This window comes from Platalea leucorodia (assembly GCF_965183815.1).
Source record: "Platalea leucorodia genome assembly, chromosome: W".
Classification (NCBI taxonomy): Eukaryota; Metazoa; Chordata; class Aves; order Pelecaniformes; family Threskiornithidae; genus Platalea; species Platalea leucorodia.
This window is the reverse complement of record NC_138859.1, coordinates 26,969,410-26,989,934: the sequence shown is the minus strand read 5'-3', so window position 1 is coordinate 26,989,934 and position 20,525 is coordinate 26,969,410. Positions and strand designations below refer to the sequence as shown.

The 20,525-nt window shown below is 42.3% G+C and overlaps 1 protein-coding gene across 1 annotated transcript in view; it reads left to right on the top strand.

The window, feature by feature from the left end:
- LOC309601557 (SET-binding protein-like) overlaps nt 1-20,525 on the top strand; it is a gene marked incomplete at its 5' end in the record, with an annotated part of 252,385 nt that overhangs the window by 126,304 nt on the left and 105,556 nt on the right.

Sequence of the window (20,525 nt, the reverse complement as noted above, 5' to 3'; positions counted from 1 at the left end):
TCGTGTAACTCCATGGCCGAAGTGGAGGTATCGTGCTTTACATCAGCGGGAAATTCAATTTCACTTTCTGGAAGAACCAAAAATAGCTGGTGCCAAAGAATGAGGAAAGCCATTCAAATTCAGGACTACAAGGAAACGTATGGAGGAGAAAACAGGATTACAAAGGGTGCAATTATCACCCTACCATTACCTGTCTTAAGAAGGTGGATATCTAGTCCCAGCTGGACTTCCAGGCTCCCTGTACAGCCAAAACAGAGCTCTAGGCATCTCAGAGAGCCATGCATGCTAGGCATCCTAACCACCGTTGTTACTATCATCTCTGTACTATCTGAATGGTGTTTGCGCAAAGGTTGCATCAGGTCAATGTAAAGCTGGACAGGTTGTCACATCCAGCTCACGGTGAGTGCATCTCCTGTGTTCTGTAATCCCCTCAACACAAATCTGTTAAGTTCCATCTTAACCTTCATTTGGTTTGTTGTCCCCACTGTTTCTTCCAGTCTATACCCTAAATTTATTCATACCCTCTTCTTTCATGCTCACAGTGTGCAAATGAGTTTAAGCAGCTTACTTACCTCCCTGTTATTAAATATCTGTTAAAACCATAGACAGCAAATGCATCATCTCTGTCTCGTTAGACAAGCCAAGAGAGGTTTTCCTCTCTTTTGAGGAGCCCAGCGGCCAGCTGCTGCGTGACTTCCAGCTGGTTGCTCCTCATCCTGCTGAATGGAATGAAAGGATGTTTGGAAACTCAATGCATCCTCCTTGATACTGTGAAAACAAAATCGTAGAAAAGTGTGTTCTGAAAGACTACCTCTTCTTTTTGTGCATTTGCAATGATTTTGTAAGAAGATTTTGCCACGCATGGTTTTGTGGCTGCCACAGGAAAACGTGTGACAAAATCTGCCTGCTTAGTTTTGTGGTTTCTCAGATGTAGATAAAAGTATGTGTCATAGTCACAACAATAATCTGAGAACAGGAGGTCGGTATCTCTGGTGATAGAGAATGGGGAGAGTCAGGGCTTGGGGCTGAACTCATTTCTAGATACATATGCAAAGTGGTAATAAATGAGCTGCAGTTTATTATGGGGAGAGCATCAGATCTTCCAGCTGCTCTATTAGGACTTCAGGCCAGGATATTTAATTATGCCCTGGCCTCCTCCTTTAAGCAGATTATCACAGTGACACACTGACTGCTGTCCCTTGCCAGCACCCTTGGGCTTTGCTCCTTCTCCTTTGCTCATAGTGGCCCTGCTGTCTGTGGAGGGAGGAGGCCCGGGCTGAGAGGAGGGATTGCTGTGGGCAGGGGGGTCCCTGGGTTTTGTCTTTGATAAAAAAAAAAAGAATAATCTGTGTTTATGAGAATGGTTAGGATTTTTTTTATTATTATTTAGCACACCTGGGATCTTATAAAAAAGGAGTCTTTCAATAATGAAAACCATGGCAAGCACGGAGAAGGGCAATTTCAGTAGCTGGACTCCTTTCTTTTTATTAATTTGCCCATCTGTGTGCTGCAGAGAGCAGAGATGTGGCAGGGGTCATCCCCCTCCTCTTCACCCCTGTGCTCCCATGCACAGTACCAGCTCCAAATGCACCCACGCCAAGGGGACATATCTGTGCCCCCTCCCATGTCTCCTCTTCCAACACCCTCCAGAGGCAACAAATCCACGAGATGAAGGCTCTGGTTCATCCCGTCAGGATTACAGCTGCTGCGACACTGCCTTTCCAGGTTTGTCTTTGCTGGACGCGGGGCTCTTTTTGAGCAAAAAACTTTTGCTACAGAAAAGCCCTTGGTCTGTGTTGCTCGGGGTGAGCCATCTCACCAGGGCTCCCTTTCCAGAGTGTTTATTTTGTCCCACCACAAGCTCACCAATTCCTCTGTGCAATGAATTTCACTTTCTTCTACTTTTTGAGAGGGGATAATAGTCCTTACGGGGCTTTGAAGTGCCATGTAAGCATTGGGGTCATGGCTGATAATACAACTATTACAAGGACAAAGGCAGCAAGTGCGGAAGAAAGGCATGGGTCTGTGGTTTCCTAGTGAGGACTGGTGATTATTATTTAGGTTTTTGTATTTTTACCAGAAAATTTGGGGAAAAAATGTATAGTGTTGCCCAAATAAATGGTTCATATTTTGGGACTAAATTCACCCAGTAATTTTGGCTCCAAAAATGGAGATAGGCACTCTGGAAAGAAACATGAAGTGCTGCTATTTTCCAAGGAAATGTTTTAAATTTTGTTTTTGAAAGGCATACTTTATATTGAGAAAGATGGAGAGAGGAGGAAGCTTTGAAAGTGTATTTACAGCTTTCTTTTCCCCTGTCTGCTTGGTGGCACGTATGGAATTATGAGGGAAGGGTTTGGGTTGTTACTGTGGTTTTACTCATTTGCAGTTGTTCCATGCACCATTTTTTGACATTTTATGGATCCCTAAAGATCCACAGGCCACCCCTTGAGAAACAATGGCCTGGAAAGACAAGGTGGAAAATTTGTTCTTCAGGTATCATTGGAGTTCCTTGATACTACAGGAAAACCAGGAGGAAGAAAATCTTGGACTTTGGTTTCATTGCAAAAAGAGCTGTCTTATTGCAACAACAAAGGTTTTTCTTTGAACAAAATGAGACAAGTCTGAAGTTGTGCAGTGAGCACAGGGGAGAGCGTCGCGTGCTGCAAATGCACCCAGCTCCCTTCAAGGCAAAGACTGTACAGCCAACAGGTTCAGGCCAACCTTTCCAACAAGAGCAGTTGTACAGACTTGTCCATCATTCCTCAGTCTCCCCAGGGAATGGGAGGCAGTAGGGTGCAAGGATACAGCATTAGCAAGGTGGCCCTTTCCCTGCCTTTTTCTTTCCTTCAGAAGAATGGACTCATCGAATGTAATGAATGTTTTGGTAAAACTGTCCTGCTTGGTGCCATGCACCCGTTCCTCCTGGCAAATCTTGGTTCTCTGAACACCTTGTGGCTACTGTGTTATGTTATCCCTGCACCTCCCATGGAGAAGTCAGTCCTTGAATCACTTAAGCAAGGTGTTTTCAGTGAGGCTGGGTTACACGCTGGCCACACAGCTGAGGAATGCAGGTATTTGGGACTCCTCTGGAAGGACTCTGCTGAAAGATCTCCAGGGTGTACTGTACTAAGCATAAGCCTACCACCCCCAGGGTTTGGAAGAGAATTCCTTCCAGGATTATAGGATTTAGAAGCTGAAAAGTGATTCAAATTCTTCATTAAACAGGGGGAAAAAAAAGAGAGACATGAGGGGAAGCTCTTCAATGCGTGCATCACTCAATGTGTTTTCCTTGTAATTAAAGGAAGTTACTGAAAAATATTTGAGGGGATTAAATGCTCAGAATATATGTGCCGATCAAATAACACAAGAGTCTGCATTCTTCCGAGTAATCAATGGAGTAATTTGAATGGGGAGGTTCAAAAGAGCACAGTTATTGTTAAAGTGCCATTGTAGTAGTATTCACCATACTGTACGGCAGATGGACAGGCCCAAGGGTTTCCCAGTAGGGAAACTTTGCTATAGATGAAAAAACAAGGGTCTGGAGTTCATATGTGGGTATTTCCACACCAATTGTTAAAATTTCAAGCGGTCTTTTCTTCCCTTTCTGCCCCCCAACCTGAATGTAGAAAGAGATACTCCTAATTTCCTGAGGAGGGCTTCTTTGGGACTGAAATTGCGTTTCTCTTTTATGCAAGCAAAACAGGAAAGGAAAAACGTGTGGACAAGAAAGGTGTTTAAGAACTGAGTCCAGGACATAAGAAATGGGAGGGACTCCTACTGTAAACAGGGAATTGTACTTACCATTATTCTTTCCTCTGTCTTCTGACAGCTTAATTGTAAGTGGTCATTATTTAGTCATTAATTAAGAGGTCATTATGTCCTAGCCACCTGGTCCTGTTTTCAGTGGTCTTGGAGGAGGAAAGCTCCTGACTTTAGACAAAACTTGGCCTCAAGGTTGCACCTCCATCTTTGCTCCTGCTCTGCCATACAGACTGCAGGCAAGACACCTCACCTTGTAAGGTCCCTTTGCATTTTACAAATGAGCAGATTAATGACATCCCCCTCAATCCCTGGGTTTAATTAATGGTTGAAAAGTGCTTTGAGATCTTCACATGAAAGATGCCATATAACTTCACAGGGAAAGATGATATTTGTTCCTCTTTTATTGGCTTTATATAAAGAAGTTCTCACAAAGTTGAGGGAAAAGATTACCTCTTCTCCTCTCTCTCCTCTCCTCTCCTCTCCTCTCCTCTCCTCTCCTCTCCTCTCCTCTCCTCTCCTCTCCTCTCCTCTCCTCTCCTCTCCTCTCCTCTCCTCTCCTCTCCTCTCCTGGTGTGGGTAGGCCTATAGTCTTCTAAATTAGGTCTAAATCACATCCTCACTTACTTAAGAATATAGGGTCACAGTAGTACCAAAGGTATGGCCATCTGGGGAGCGAAGCATCAGTCTGGTACTGGCACTTGTCATCTTTAGAGGATACTTTCTCTCTAGAGCTATGTATGACATGTCTTAACAGACCAAGCTCGAGAGGTTGCTGCATCCATCCTTCTTAAGGGAGGACCAACTCTACCTCAAACTATTCAACACACATTCATCTAATTTGCTCCTATGCATGTTCAGTGACGGTGAGTCCTTCAGGTGACCTGCACTGACATGCAACTAACCTTACCATTTACTTGTTTCTTTTAATGTCTCATCTATATTTCCTTCACCCCAGTTTAATTACATTATTTCTTGCGCTACCTGCAGTGAACAGTACCACATTAGTTTCTTTCTCTGTGCTTTGGCCACTTATATTAAATCAGTCTGGAATTTGATCTAACCAGGAAATGAATCAGTTTCAGACATCCCATTATCCTTGTGCTTTTGCCTTGCCAGAAATGTCCAAATCAGGATGACTGTTTCCTAGCCAGTTACTTCAATCCTTTTTAGGCACTTAAAAGTAAACTTTCTTACAGAGTACCCAGGAACACTGAGTACCCAAACTGAAGTTAATGGATGCTCTGAGAGTAAGTCCTGTTTATTTTGGCACCTCTCTGTACAAGTAAAAGTCTGATTATAGGTATCTGCATAAGAAAGTGAAGATGGAAGAACTGTACTTTTTTCTTTTTTTAATATTTTTCTTTTCTTTTAAACTGCTTTGGCAGATCAACTATATGTCTTCTCACTTCCTCCTTCTAAAAGCTAACCAGATGGCATATACCAGCATCAAAATTTCCCACTGATCATTTGTTTATCATTCAGTCACCTCAAGCATGTAGTGGAAAGTTTGAACAGACCCTGGGGTATGGTATTTGTTAATAACCAAAAGCATGATTTGACCAAATTGCCATTTAAAAAAAATCACAGTCCAGTCTACTTTGCATGGTGCCATGCAATATCAGTAGGTGCTGAAAGTTAGCAGAACTAAGTACAAAATGAGCTTTGGAGTCCTGTGTCTGATGCCTTGAAGGTTAATGGAGTACATATTTTTCTAACCTTGCAATTGTGGTTAATAAAATAATGGATGAGGAATGGGTGAAAGAAGTTTTTTTTTAAATTTTATTTATTTTCTTTTTATTTTCTTTTGGCTCCACAGACGTGCTTAAGCAAACACAATCTCCTGATCCTGCAAACAGCAGTTCCCTTGGCAAAATGGTTTGGGATGGTTTTGGAGAACTTTAGTTTAAAAATACACTTGCAAAAAAATAAACTGTCAGAAAGTAAATATTTAATTTTTCCATTTGTTTTCTTCTTTGCATGGAGTGTACATCACAAACCTAATTCATAGCTGCTAATGTTGTAGTTAATGTCAACAGAGCTATAGTTGGAAAGGAATTTACCCGGACTGTCATGATTTCACATCCTTTTTGTAATTTCTTCTCCTGGACAGATTGCTTTTTCATGACGACAGACACTGAAACAAACTGACTTGCCAGGCAACTCAGAGTGTCATACAATAAAATGCAAGTCATGGAGTTCTGTATACAAAGAAATTACCCATGGAAAGTACCCACCACAATGAGAAAAACAGAACAAAACCTATGACCAGAAGTTAAAACCAGACAAGTACAAGTTACAATAAAGGGGCAAATGTTTAACAGATTAAACTAAGTTGGTTCCTGGAGATTTGCTGCCTTGGGACGTGATAGGAGGTTTTTTATGTGACTTAGTTAAACTTTACTGGACTTGATGCAAGGAGTAACCAGGGTAATTGTGTGGTCTGCAATGTACAGGTGGTAAGGCTAGATGAAATCTATCTTGCTTACTTTTGATCTGTGATCAACAGAGAGACTTGTTTCAGTAACCTCTCAACCTCAGTTTGGCCAATACAAACTGGAGTCCTAATGGACATTGCCCTACATCTTGGAAATATTGGCACTACAGAAAATACACACACTGTGCAAATAAAATGTCAGTTTTTCACTGTTGTTTTGCATTGGGATGAGGCAGTGATGAATTATGCCAGGCTGTAAAGTGTATGTGAAAACCATTAGGAGAAGGCTGCTTTAACCAATGAGACTTATCATGATAATAAGTGTTAGGCTTGGTAGTCAGTAGTAACAGGGTCAGTGCCTTAGAGAACAACTCATTGCGGAGTGCCAAGAAAAGGGAAAGTGATTAACTTGAGTTTCCAAGGGAAAATAAGCAGTCCACAAGTTCAGTACTAGATTATCTGTAATCATGCTAAGAGTCTTTGTCTCTCTTTCCTTCAGCAGTGGAAGCAAACTCCCTGCTTGGATATGTGTCTTCCTTATTGCTAAATCCATTTGCACTGGGAATTGCTGGAACGTAGAGGAAACCCAGTGATCTGAGCAGGAGAGAGACCCAGGATGTCCTGAGTTCTTGTGCTAAGACTTGGCAAAAAAAATGGCTCCTGTAATTTCCTCTTCTCCCTGCAAAGAGGTTAACTCAGTAATTAAGTAACAATATGTCTGCACGGTTGCCAAAAGGACAGAGATTCATCCAAACTTGTGGGCTTACTTCCCTGATGTTCAGGCCAATTGGTGCACTCACACTGCACAATGAGTTGCAGATGTAGCGATCTCTTGCGCTACATTGGTAAAAAGTGCAGAAATGTTTATCCTGAAGTCAAATGCAAATGCAAAAAGAAGGGTTGCCTGTGACTGCAATCTGAACACCCAAAGCCAGAATCACACCAACCCCCCTCCAGTTTAATCCTTTGCTTTGTTGCCTCGTCTTTCCCATCTGTGAAATGGCAACAATTGCACTTAGCTTTGTCTTGCTTTGCCCTGAGGAACTGGAATGAGCTAGACCTTTCAGAAGGACTTTGAAGATAGATTATTGTTTTTCATTATTGTGTGCAACACTTCCCACCATGAAGTGATATTTGAGAATAAAGGTACAATTCAGCCTTGCCAAAAAAATAATCCTAACCTTCCACCAAAAACATCTCACTGCTCTAATTGCTTGTTAGATGGAAATCAGCTGTTTGACAGAGCCATTTGTAACCTTTGCCAGTGCTATGTGGTTCTGCACCACCAGCCTGGATCTGGTGTATTTTGGTTTTTACCCTACTTTCTGTGCTGAATTATGTGTTGTGACTTTGACCTGGGACATTTCCTTTCTTCAGGAGGATTAAGCGCCAGTTGTTTTTCTGCTAGCAGAGAGTATCATTTGCAGCCTAAGAAATATGATTTCCTTCTTTTAAAATGGGTCAGACCCTTTTGGTTTTTTAACCACAAACAATGGAGTTCAGAGAAAAATCCAGAGGAATATGGACTTGGGAGCCTTTGTGGCTTCTGAATGTGAAACAGGCCTAATGCATTCAGTTCCTTGTCAGTTGTGAAAGACATGTCTAAAGTTTCATAATATCAAATGAGTTGCGCAAACAACTTGTCCTTTTAAAGCAGGTGCTTAAAAACTGCATTTGGTTTTAGTAAAGCTTAGTCTATTGTTATGCTTGAACAAGTTTTATTTTCTAGGGGTGGTAGAAAGAAGGTAAAGAATTAACTTAATTTCTTTTTTTTTGATAGGAGACAAGTAACTCCATTTCAGATGTCTGTGTCTCATTCAGGGCAATTAAGGATTTAATGTCATTTAATATTCTCTTTGAGAAGCCTAGGAATTGGTTACGAGTTTCTACCCTTGTTAGATTTAAACTCTATTTCATTTTAACCCTGGGGAATTAGTCTGGGTTGAAGTGCATGCATGCATGAATTAAATCACAGCAACATTGCTGTGTCTCTTTTTAACATAGAGATCTCAAAGCTCTTAATCATGTGTTCACTTCTTAGAACTGCCCTGTGAGATGGGTATGATAGTTGTACCATTTCCAGAACTGCAAGATCCGTATACAATAAACCCTACTTCTTCCTTCCTTCCTTCTTCTGTAATGGCTGTTACCTTGAGAAGACAAGGAGCAGAGGCTGCTACCTGCACATAGATCTACGCAACCTCCAATTTGATGTGCATTGTTTATAGCTCAAGCAAAGGGATGCGACTGAGGCTGTGTCTGATAAAGGATGTTTTTAGCTGGCTGAGCAGTAGTAATTCCTGTTTAAATGCTTACGATCCCATTGATTTCATCTGACACAGTTTCAGCAGGCTAGATGGGTGAATGTCTGCTGCTCAGTCATCGTTGGCCTTAGGGCTTTCTCCAGTGAGGTGTGAGATATGGATTTGAGAGACAAAGAGCTTCAACTCTGGCTCATCTGTGTGATCCAGCCAGCAGGCCTTGTGTAAGAGGTGAAGGAGTGTCAGCACTTTGGCTGTGTTTGCAAAGGGGACAACCTTGTTCAGTTCTTCAAATAAAAGACACAGATCTTCTTACCAGGTGAAGATCCCAGGCTGTAGATCTCAACTGGGTCAATCCTGAGTGGTTCAGCCCTTCATCGGGTATTTTTTGTAGTAGCTTTGGATACCATAGGCACTAGACAAAGCACAAAAAACCTAGAAGGAGAGGACGAATGCCACTGTGGAGCTCAGATCTAAAATGAAAGTACATCACTCTCATTTCTAGGAGGTACCTTACTGGGCCAGCTTGAGTCCCTCAGTAAAAGCTGCAGCCCATTACATGCCAGAGCTGGCTGTTACAATCTTGAGAGATGAACAGCATGACAGCTGTGGCAGGTCATCTCCTGCAGAAAGGATAACAAAATCTTTGTGTATCTTAAGCAGATGGAGGGATGAGTAACAGAAATGTGTGGGGAAGCAGGTACTTTTCTAATTACCCGGAGAAGGCTGCTCACCTTCACAGACCAGCAGAGCTGGCTTAATGTAGCAACAGCAGCTATTGCACCAGCTGAAGGAACAACAAAGCTGCCATGGCAACGTCTTCTCCTCAGGGGATTCCAGACAGGATTCTGGCCAAGCCAGCCCAAATTTCTCCTGTGCTTTTGACTGCCGCACTGCCCCTCCAGCTGGCTACAAAAGACAAAATCCATCCCATAAGCTGAAATTGAGTAAATATAAACATTTACAGCTCTTAAGATCTTACAAGCAGTAGAAGCAGCTGTCAAGTTTGGAGATACCTCCTCCAGTGTGTGACGTAGTCCAGCCACAGTGTGTCAAGGATGCTAATGGTGAGAGTGGCTGTAACCACAGCCTCAGGGAGTGGATTAAGTGATCAAGTCCAAAGTCATCTCCCACCCAGGTGACTCAGAGATGAGAAGAACCACGGAACACCATAGATGGCCAATTTCAGTACAGGTCTCTACCTGGTGAAGGTCTTTACTCCCATGTAGTCCATGAAACACCATAGGAAAAAGGTTCAGCAACCTGCTTGATGGAAGTTCAAAGAGTGTGGAAAAAGGCTTTGGACTTTTTTTTTTTTCCCCCACAAGATGGTGCTCAGCCTTTTTCTTTTTAATGAAGCCATCATGCAGTGCTCAGTTTTGTGGGCTCCCCCCTTTCTTTAAACAAGCTATGTCTGCTTTGCATTAATCATTAATTGCCTTGGCTGGAACATAGGCCTTCTGTGTAGACACTCATAGTAGAACATAGCAGAAAAGGAAGCGGTCTTTTCTCTTGTTTAATACTGCCTCTCAAGAAACTGAAGGTATTAATTGATGCTTCTCATGTTTCCAGATATTCTCTGTGATGGGAAAAAAGCCATATTCCCCTAAAGTGGCAGTTGTATTAGATATCATCAAATATATCTCTTTAGTGAATTCAAAGCATCATTCTTTTTTTTTTTTTAAGTGTCTCTTTCTATGTTGTCATATAAAAATAGATAGATGATATGTATTACATATTTTTTCTCCTAATGTGATTGAGTTATCACAATCAAAATTTTCCTTTCCCCCTCTGAATTCATGCAATAAAATATATCACAGCTGCAGTCACATGAGGACATGTTGGATGACTGTACCTTTAGTGATTACTTCTCATCTGTCCAGAAGCATGAATAAATATGGTAGTCATGGATGTTGATGATAGTCTTGTTTCAATAGGTTAGACATAATTAAGCATTACATGATTGATAAAATGAATGTATCTGGATAGCCCTTGAAGTTTTAAATCCTGTTAATAGTCAAATGGCAGTTACTTAATTTGTGGATAAAAGAGATAAAAGAAAGATGTGAGTATGTAATACGGGTCTGAATCTCAATCCTCCAAAACAGGGTCTCCAAAGATCAGACTGCATTTTTAAAAACTTGGGAATAAGTTACTAATGACTTTGCTGATTGATTAAGATGCAGTGTGAAGCACCACTCATTCCTTGAATAAAATAAAATACATGCTCTAAAGATTTATTCATGTAGATTTTAAAAGTCAGTGAACAGAATTTGCAGAAATACTATTCATATTTTCCAAGGAAAAATAGCTTTGAGCCAAGGCAAAATTTGGAAATAATTTTTTGGAAATTATTTTAAAAAATGATTGTTTAAGAAGCTAAAGCAGAAAATGGAAAAAAGAGCTGACAGTAGTCCTGGAAATTTTGGGAGCCTGTATGATTTAAAAAATGAAGCTTGTGCTGTGTCAACATTGATTTCTTTATTTACCTTCAGAGATCACAAAATTTGTTAAATTATGTTGACAAATGACCACATACCTCATGTGTCATCTGAGTAATGGGTGTAATGATACATTTGTCCTTTGTGATGTACTTTGAGATGCTTCAGAAAATGTGCTACATGAAGACTAGATATTCTTATAGCATATATATTTTTTTGTGTGGGAATAGGGAATGGATGCCCACATTGCTGTAGAACTTAACTTAAAGGAGAGGAATAATTTAGCAGAAAAAAAAATCTAGGAAAAATAGATCAAGAATTCTGGGCAAAAAGTAGCTGGATGTGATGGATGAAGTTTTAGCTACTTTTCATAGTGACAGATAATTAATGAGGTTGAACTGCTGCGATATTGTCTGGAAATAGAATAGATGACATTCTTAATAGGCTCAAATTGATTCTTAATAGTTCAGACCATCTGCTGAAAGTGTGGAATAATAAAACTAGTACTTTTATTATGACCTTCATCTAAAGCACGTTAAACACTCTGGGAAGGTATGTGGACATTTCTAAATCTACATTTTGGTTGGACAGTTTGGAAAAAGTAATTTGCACAGGGTTTGATGGGCAGGCTCTGGCATGGTTGGTATAAAAGCAAACCCAATGAGGTTCCAGCTCTGTCTTGCAGGTGCTTAACAATTTCACCATCTATTTAAGCCAATTCTTCAAAAGCTAAATGTGCTAAAGAACATATATGGAAAAATGTAGTAGTAATAATAATAATAGTAATTAGTAGTAGTAGTAGTATTTGGAAGAGTGTGTGTGTGCATGCGTGCACATACAACAATATCTTCTTATGCTGACTCTGATCACAGAGCTCTTAGGTCACCGTATCATCCAAACTGTGAGTGGGGACCATTTATAACAGCACATTCTGCTCTAGACAGGCATAGTGATAACAAGATGCGTTAAAGTTGCTGAGTTCTTCCTTCAGGAGGAGTATTCAGTTTGAAGTAGGAAAAACAAAGCACATAGTTACAATAGATATGAAGTGAAGAGAGTACTTAAAGATAAAGATAACAGAACCTAAGACCAGGAGAGATGTTTGTTTATACTTAAGGGTGTCTCCTGTTCAAGTCCATTATGAAATAGCTTGAAAGGCATAAAATTGGCAGGAACCCTGTTGTTACTAGGTGTATCTGGAAGCTGATCATAGAAACATGTTATCTGCATGATATGATTAACTCCATCTAGCGTCTATATATAGCTGTGGGGTTTTTTTATATGGAGATATTTTCAAGGATATTCTTTCACTTTGGCTGTAGTAGATGGAGCCCTATGAAAATAGAAACCTGGACTATCAATTCTGTTATTTGATTGTGCAGTGCAAGGTGCAATAGACTCCTCATCTATGATAATATAAATAATAGCAATCGAATAAAGAGAATACAGACACTTGTGTCGAAGGGCTAATTCTAATACATTTAGTGTTCACATAGCCTTTTGCATTTTTGGTAGTGATTTGGGTAACTGCCCTCCTCACTGCCCAGTTTCTATCTGCAAATGCCTTGTCCTGGTTTCAGCTGGGATAGAGTTAATTTTCTTCTTGGTAGCTGGTATGGGGCTGTGTTTTGGGTTTAGGATGAGAACAATGTCGAGGATACACTGACGTTTTGTTCTTGCTAAGTAGTTGCTAAGTGGCGCTCACAGTGGTAAAGGACTTTTCAACTGCCCATGCTCTGCCAGGTGCACAAGAAGCTGGGAGGGGGCCCAGCCAGGACAGCTAACCCAGACTGGCCAAAGGGCTATTCCGTACCATGTAACTTCATGCTCAGTATATATAAACTGGGGGAGTTAGCCGGGGGAGGGGCAACGATCGCTGCTTGGGGGACGGGCTGGCCATCGGTCGGAGGGTGGTGAGCAATTGTAGAGTGTATCGTTTGCTTTGTATTACTATTGTACTATTATTACTTGTTATTATTATTATTATTATTATTATTATTATTACTACTGTTCTATTTTTATTTTACTTTAGTTATTAAACTGTTCTTATCTCAACCCACGAGTTTTCTCCCTTTTACCCTTCTGATTCTCTCCCCCATCCCACTGGTGGGGAGTGAGCGAGCGGCTGTGTGGTGCTTAGTTGCTGGCTGGGGTTAAACCACGACAGTCCTTTTTTGGTGCCCAACGTGGGGCTCGAAGGGTTTGAGATAATAGATTAACTAGAGTGTATTAAGGAATTTGTATCTGTTAACAGCTATCGGTTGTAATATTGATTCATCCATTCTCGGTACTAGTCTACCTGATCTGCACCATGCTCTTGTTTTTGCTGTGCTTTGCCATAATGAGTGATGTGTTGCCTGGAAGATTGGTTATTAAAACACTGACCTTGAGTGCTATCTGGTATTTGGGTTCTGTACTGAAGCCATTACTGTACTTCGGGTACCACCTCATGGAGACAATTAGCAATTATACCTCTTCCTCTGAGAGGTTTTTTATGGAGGAAATACAGAATGGCACCTTTGTTACTTTCTTCTATGATGTTTTCTCCTTCATTACAACAATTTTTCAGTATCTTGAGCATCCTTGGGTAGTTAAGATATATCCGTTGATAGTTCTTGGGAATTTTGTTTCAGTTTTGTCTAAGGTTAATAAGCAGCTTAAGAATATCATCCAGAGATCTCCTCGAAGGCTGGATAGTTATGAGTGGCAGGGTGTGTGGGAGAGTATGGGCAAGTACCTAGGACAATGGGCCCCTCCAGTGTTTTGGAACTTCACCCTCGAACAAGCGCAGAATCCTGAAAAACTAGTAAAGTATTTGGAAAAAGTACGTTGTCACCTTGGCAACTCCAGAGAGACACAGATCACTGCAATGTGCTGGGGCCTGGCCCATGCCTACCGAGCCCTATTCAACACTATTCAGTACCCTCAAGGGAAAGAGAAGGTCTCTGGATCTGACGACAAAATGACGGCCCCCCGTGGCTGCGCCGGCCCCTGCCACAGGCCCTGCGGCTGCGCCAGCCCCTGCGCCGGCCCCTGTGGCTGTGCCAGCCCCCACGATAGGCACTGCGGCTGGACCAGAGAACCAACCTGTGCCAGTATCACTTGCCCCTATACAGAAGAAAAAATACACAAGGAAATCAGCTCGTTTAGTAAGGGCTGATGATGAGCCAGGGCCATCAAGAGAACAGGAGGAGGAAGAGGCGGAACCCATAAATGAGATGGTAACCACACGATCCCTCTCCCTGAGTGAGCTGCGAGATATGCGAAAAGATTTCGTTCGTCGTCCAGGTGAGCACATCGTCACCTGGCTGCTCCGATGCTGGGATAACAGGGCCAGTAGCCTGGAATTAGAGGGTAGGGAAGCCAAGCAGCTGGGATCCCTTTCTAGGGAAGGGGGCATTGACAAAGCGATTGGAAAAGGGGCAAGAGCCCTCAGCCTCTGGAGGCGACTCCTGTCAGGCGCGAAGGAAAGGTATCCCTTCAAGGAAGATGTTATATATGTCACCCAGGCAAGTGGACCACCATGGAGAGAGGTATCCAGTACCTGAGGGAATTAGCTGTGCTGGAAGTGATTTATAATGACCTGGACAATGAGCAGTTATCCAAAGATCCAGATGACGTCCAGTGCACACGACCCATGTGGCAGAAGTTTGTACGGAGCGCACCATCGTCACATGCAAACTCATTGGCAATACTGACCTGGAAAGATGAAGAGGGACCAACGGTGGATGAAATGGCTGGCCAGCTCCGACAATACGAAGAAAGTCTCTCTTCCTCCCTACAGGCCTGCATCTCAGCTGTGGAGAAACTGTCCCAGAAGGTCCAGCAACTCGAAGAGGATATGTCCTACTCCTCACCTGTACGGAGCAGTATCTCAGCCATTAGGAGTAAGCGTCCCTCTGTTCAAGAGAGAAGATACAGTGGATACACACCACAGGCCACCCTGTGGTTTTATCTGCGTGACCACGGAGAGGACATGAGGAAGTGGGATGGAAAATCTACCTCGACCCTAGAGGCACGGGTACGTGAGTTGCAAGGAAAAACAACTACAAAAGGTGGTTCTCCCAGGAGAGTTGCGGCTCCAGTTTCCAGCGAGCAGTTCCCCAGACAGAGCAGAAGGGCTGATTCTGTTTCCAATCCTAATAAAGGGATTTTTGACTCGCATTTACAAGAAGTGAGTAACGAATGCTATGACCAGGACTAGAGGGGCCCTGCCTCCAGCCAGGTGGAGGAAAGGGACAATCGGGTGTACTGGACTGTGTGGATTCGATGGCCTGGCACATCAGCCCCACAGGAGTATAAGGCTTTAGTAGACACCGGTGCACAGTGTACCCTCATGCCATCAAGCTATGAAGGGGCAGAACCCATCTGTATTTCTGGAGTGACAGGGGGATCCCAAGAGCTGACTGTATTGGAGGCTGAAGTGAGCCTAACCGGGAAGGAGTGGCAGAAGCGCCCATGCTCTGCCAGGTGCACAAGAAGCTGGGAGGGGGCACAGCCAGGACAGCTGACCCAGACTGGCCAAGGGGCTATTCCATACCATGTGACGTCATGCTCAGTATATATATAAACTGGGGGAGTTAGCCGGGGGAGGGGCAACGATCGCTGCTTGGGGGACGGGCTGGTCATCGGTCGGAGGGTGGTGAGCAATTGTAGAGTGTATCGTTTGCTTTGTATTACTATTGTACTATTATTACTTGTTATTATTATTATTATTATTATTATTATTACTACTGTTCTATTTTTATTTTACTTTAGTTATTAAACTGTTCTTATCTCAACCCACGAGTTTTCTCCCTTTTACCCTTCTGATTCTCTCCCCCATCCCACTGGTGGGGAGTGAGCGAGCGGCTGTGTGGTGCTTAGTTGCTGGCTGGGGTTAAACCATGACATGCTTATTTCACTAAATGCAAAGATTTGTTTGAGATTTGGTGTGGTTACTGATGTAGAGGTAAAAATAAGTGAATCCCACCTTAGATTATGATTGCAACTTGTTGAGTATTGCAACATTTATATTGTAATGCCATGGAGCCCAAGTCAGAGACTGGAAACTTTTTCTTTTGGAGCAGGTATAAAGAGAACAAAAAGGTGCTCCTTGGTTATTGGAAACCAAGTACTGAAGATAAAATTTCTCCTCTCCAATTCATGTATGTCCCGTTGAAGTAGAAAAGAAACAAGATGTGACTAAAGGTGGCAGAGCGCTAACTGAAATCCAGTGCTTAAGAGACATTGTTATAAATCACGAAAGAGGAGATCTGCTCCCATCTCTGCTCTAGAGCTGAGTCTGTTACTTGTCCTCTCTGCCCTTTAGTTTCTCTGTTCCCAACGGGTGCGTAGCAATATTTATTTAAAGAGACACTGAGACATAATTTATTAATATTTGCAGCATTCTTTCAGATCCCTGGGAAGCTGGGGTATGGAAAGACATCGGTCTTATTAAAGAATATCATAGTTCAACATAAAAATGAAGCAGGTTTTCTGCTAGGTGGGTAGAAGTTTGTACAAACATCTTTATTTTTGAAAGGGAAGAAAGGCTGAACCACTTGGCCTTCAGTCCTAGTGATCTGAAACTGCATCAGTGCTTCCAGAGAGGAAATACAGCAATCTCTTCAAAATAGCAGGGAGAAATGCAATATTAACCAAGGGTGAGTTGGAACCAGCAGTGTTTTTCACAGTGATAGTGGTTAATCATTACAGCAAGGGGCCAGGGGAAGTGATGAATTCTTCATCTTTTGATGTCTTCAAGATTGAAGGCCTCTTTGGAGGAAACATTTTAGACAAAAGTTATGGGGCTCAACAAAAGAGTAACTGGGTGAAAATTAAAGCTCTATGACATATAAAAGATAGATTATCTACTAATCCCGCTATGGGTGTGATTCATTTCACACAACTTTAGATGTCTAAAGTTAGATGCCTAAGGCTGAACTGGTCACCCTGGGCTCCCTTTTTAGTCAACAGTAAGAAATAGGCATCTCCAGGGAGCAATCCATTTGACGTGCCTTAGATGCCTGTTTTAGTGCGATGCGAATTGTCCTCTGGGGTACCTGTTCCTCTCTATTGACTATCAATGAAGCCTACGGTGACTCATTCACGTTCTGGCATCTCATTTTTAGATGCCCGAGGAAAGATGCGTCCCTCTGTGGGACACCTAGGAGTTGTGGAACAGCAGCCCTTAATTTATAGGGCAGAGACCTGTTTTGTGATAGTACTTGCTTTGCATCATTTATGAGTCAGTTTCTGCTTGAGTCGTATTCCCATGTTGGTGAAGCATTCTGTGTTTTGAAAGGAGGACCTGAGAACATCACTCTCATTTCTTTAGGGGCACGGATGTGGGTAAAGGTGGGCCAAATCCTGTTCTGAGTTACTCTGGTATACAGTCCCAGCAATCTCACAGGTTTTGGTGGAATTACCATGCCTTGCATCTTAAGAATAAAAGCAGAAATGAGCCATTTTGAAAGGATGAATCCAACTGCCATAACAATTTGATTCTTTCTGTGTAAGCAATGGTCAGATGAAGGGCAGATCTGGAAAAAATGCCGTACATCACAGAGCATTTATAAAGCAAAGACTCTTGAGAAAATCCTTGTTGAGCATGTGGAGACAGTGTTAAAAACACTTTCAACTTTCATTTCTTCCTGTCCTGTAGTCTTACTGGCGCTGCTCCAAATTCACTTCATCACTTGGTGTTGATTTAGACCTGTGCCTCTTGCATATCCTGTTAATAGCGGACTCCTGTGTAGCATATTCAAATTCCTCAAGTCTAGCCCTGTCGCTCAAGATGATGAGCCTGTCATCATGCTAGAGGTGTGCTCTGAGCCACTTGGAGCAATGCTCAGCCCACATCTGAGGTGAGCAACTGTGGTGTTTAACGTAGAGGCTTAACCACCTTAAACGCCCTCCCTCATCAAGGGAAGGCGTGGGTGCCTCTGGCAGGTTCCTCAGCACAGGAAAGTCTGTTGTTGTCTTTCTATGGACTGCAGGGAGGGAGATGTGTCCTAGATGCCCCAGTGATGTTCCCACTGCAAGATGGCTTGGATTGGCAATGTTGGTTGACCTTGGACCACATACTAGCTAGGAAGCTTTGTAGTGCATTGGTGAGTAGATAGAGGATTCCCAAGGCAGACTGAGTTTATCACTCTTTATATAATTGCAGAGAATTCGAGTATGGTCATACAGCAAGTCTTGGTCCCTGCTAGTTGCCTGTTATCAGGCTACCTTCTCCTGGTCCTTTATCTTCCTGGATAGTTACTCTTGAGTGTCCAACAGCTGCTGCCATCCACCTAAGTAATGGCAGAGCAATCCTGGCATATCTCACTGGTTTGGATAAATTTGAATTTTGGGAGCTCTGTGAAGTAGAGGAGCTGTGTAAACATGTGTCGTTGCAGATGCCATGCCCAGATTGGGTCTGCACCACTGATCCTGAAGATAGCAATATGTTGCCTATATCACTATGCATGCGCAGCCTGATATGTGGAGCAGCAATAGTGCAACCAGATGGCACGGGAAGGAATGGGATTGTCATTGCTATGCAGCTCTCTTTGATTCTTCGCCTATGCAATTTGCAGGCTCCCGTGATACTGTACCACAGGCTGTTTAGCCATTCTTTGGTTCCCACTTGCTGCAAAGATATCTGATCCTCTCCAGTTATGGGGGACATGATACTCTTGCCACATCCAGCTGTTGCTGACATGATGGTATGCACATTGCCTCAGCTAGTGGTGAATTTTCTGTCTGTAGCAGCTCCTCCTAGGGTGCCCATGGTAATACGGTGGTTGAGGTGAGTGTTAACCTGCTGCTTCCCTTGGAGGCACAAATCTTGCTGTGACAGAGTTTTCTGTGCAAAGGTTGCCCAGGAGAAAATCACTGTACACTGACCTGAACTGTGGATACAGAGGAAACTTTGCACTTTTGGAGCTTACACATGCTTTCCCCTTGTAAAAATTCACCATCCCATTAAGCAGAGGCCTTTTAGTGCAGTTTTCTCTCCTGCATGACACACTCCTACTGATGTCAACAGGAGCTTCACTTGCTGCACAGGTACAGAAAAAGCCTAAGGGGTTTCTCCAGCAGGAAATAAACAGCTGAAGCTTTTAGGGTGACCTGTGAAACCTTGGCTCTGAAGTGACATTTGTTTTTCCCACTTTGCCAGAGCTCACTATGGTCTGATAGATTGTAAGAAGTGCAGAAACCTCTTTGTATTTGTAGCCCTAATTTTTTTAATTTTCTCCTGAAAAGTCTTTTAATTTTGTTTGGTTTTAAACTGGGATCATTCTCATTTTTAGTCACTGAGATTGTACCCTTTTCCCACCAAAAGGGAAAATTGCAAAAAGTTAGTGAGATTCGTTAGCTGGCTTGAGGATACAAAAGTGTGTGAGCAAGCAGGACCACACCTCTTCAAGGAGTAGTTCAAGAAGTTGATATCATGGAGATACCAACATCCTCATGGAGACACCAACACCCTCATGGAGACACACACACCACCATTCAGACTTCTTTATGACTTGAGATGCTTTCTCATTGCTAACTGATTTTCTGGCACAGGTGCATCATTGCTACCATACTGTGGGAAACATTTACTAAGAGATAATAATAGCTTTTATCCCGTGATGGTGCATATGTCCTGTGAGGTGCTAACCCCATCTTGGGAGATGTAGAACATCTTCCATAGTCCGGGAGGTGCTTAACGCTGTCTCATAATTCTCAGCTGAGTGCCTTATATCCAGAGCCTCTGCTGCACATGGAGGACAGAGTTGGGAGCAGTGGCAGAGAAACAAGAAAGATTTTATTTCATCACTAAATGAATGGGTTCATATTCAGAAAGTTAACGTTTATAATGAGGATATAAGGATCTAAACCCTTTTCTGTTATTGCTAATGAAAACTTGAATTCAAAAAAAGCTGGCCTTCATTCACTCAGGAAAGCTTCCTAGATACTAATATTGAGTAAATGAGTTGTTTCTTAACTCTTGAGATGTATTAGACATTGGAACACAGGAACTGTTACACCAGTCAAAGTCTTATTATTGTCTTATTATGAGCTTCCAATTACTGACTGTATCCAACACCAGATGCTTCAAAGGACCATGCAAGAAACCATGTAGTATACAATAATAGTAGTTATAATTTGCTCATAAAAAAATAGCTTCTTATCCACTGCCCCTGCTTAGTGTTTGGCTTATATCCTGAGACATGACAATTTATATCTTATTACGCATACATATTTTAAAATGATAGCAATTTGCAAAAGAAGGGACTGGAATTTTGGAGGTCTGAATGAGATTGCAGGATTATCTCCTGACGGGACGGGTGACATCATTGACCAAATGACATCATCATCTTTCTGCACCTCCATTTCCCCACCTAAATGCCATCAAAGAACTTGACACTCCTGAGGTTCCTGAGATCTATGAACTAAAACTGCAATAGAAGAGCAAGGGAAGGTTAAGTGAAAAATCAGACTTGTATCTTAAATGTGAGCAATTATTATAAGGAGTGCCTAAGACAGCGAGAAGTTAAACCAGTTCAAGAGAACGCAATGTGCTGTTCTCTTTTTTGGATTGTGTACTCCAGGCACTTGGCAGTGCTTGTGTGCAAACTGATGGATGTGCAATCAATTTGGCTGTTT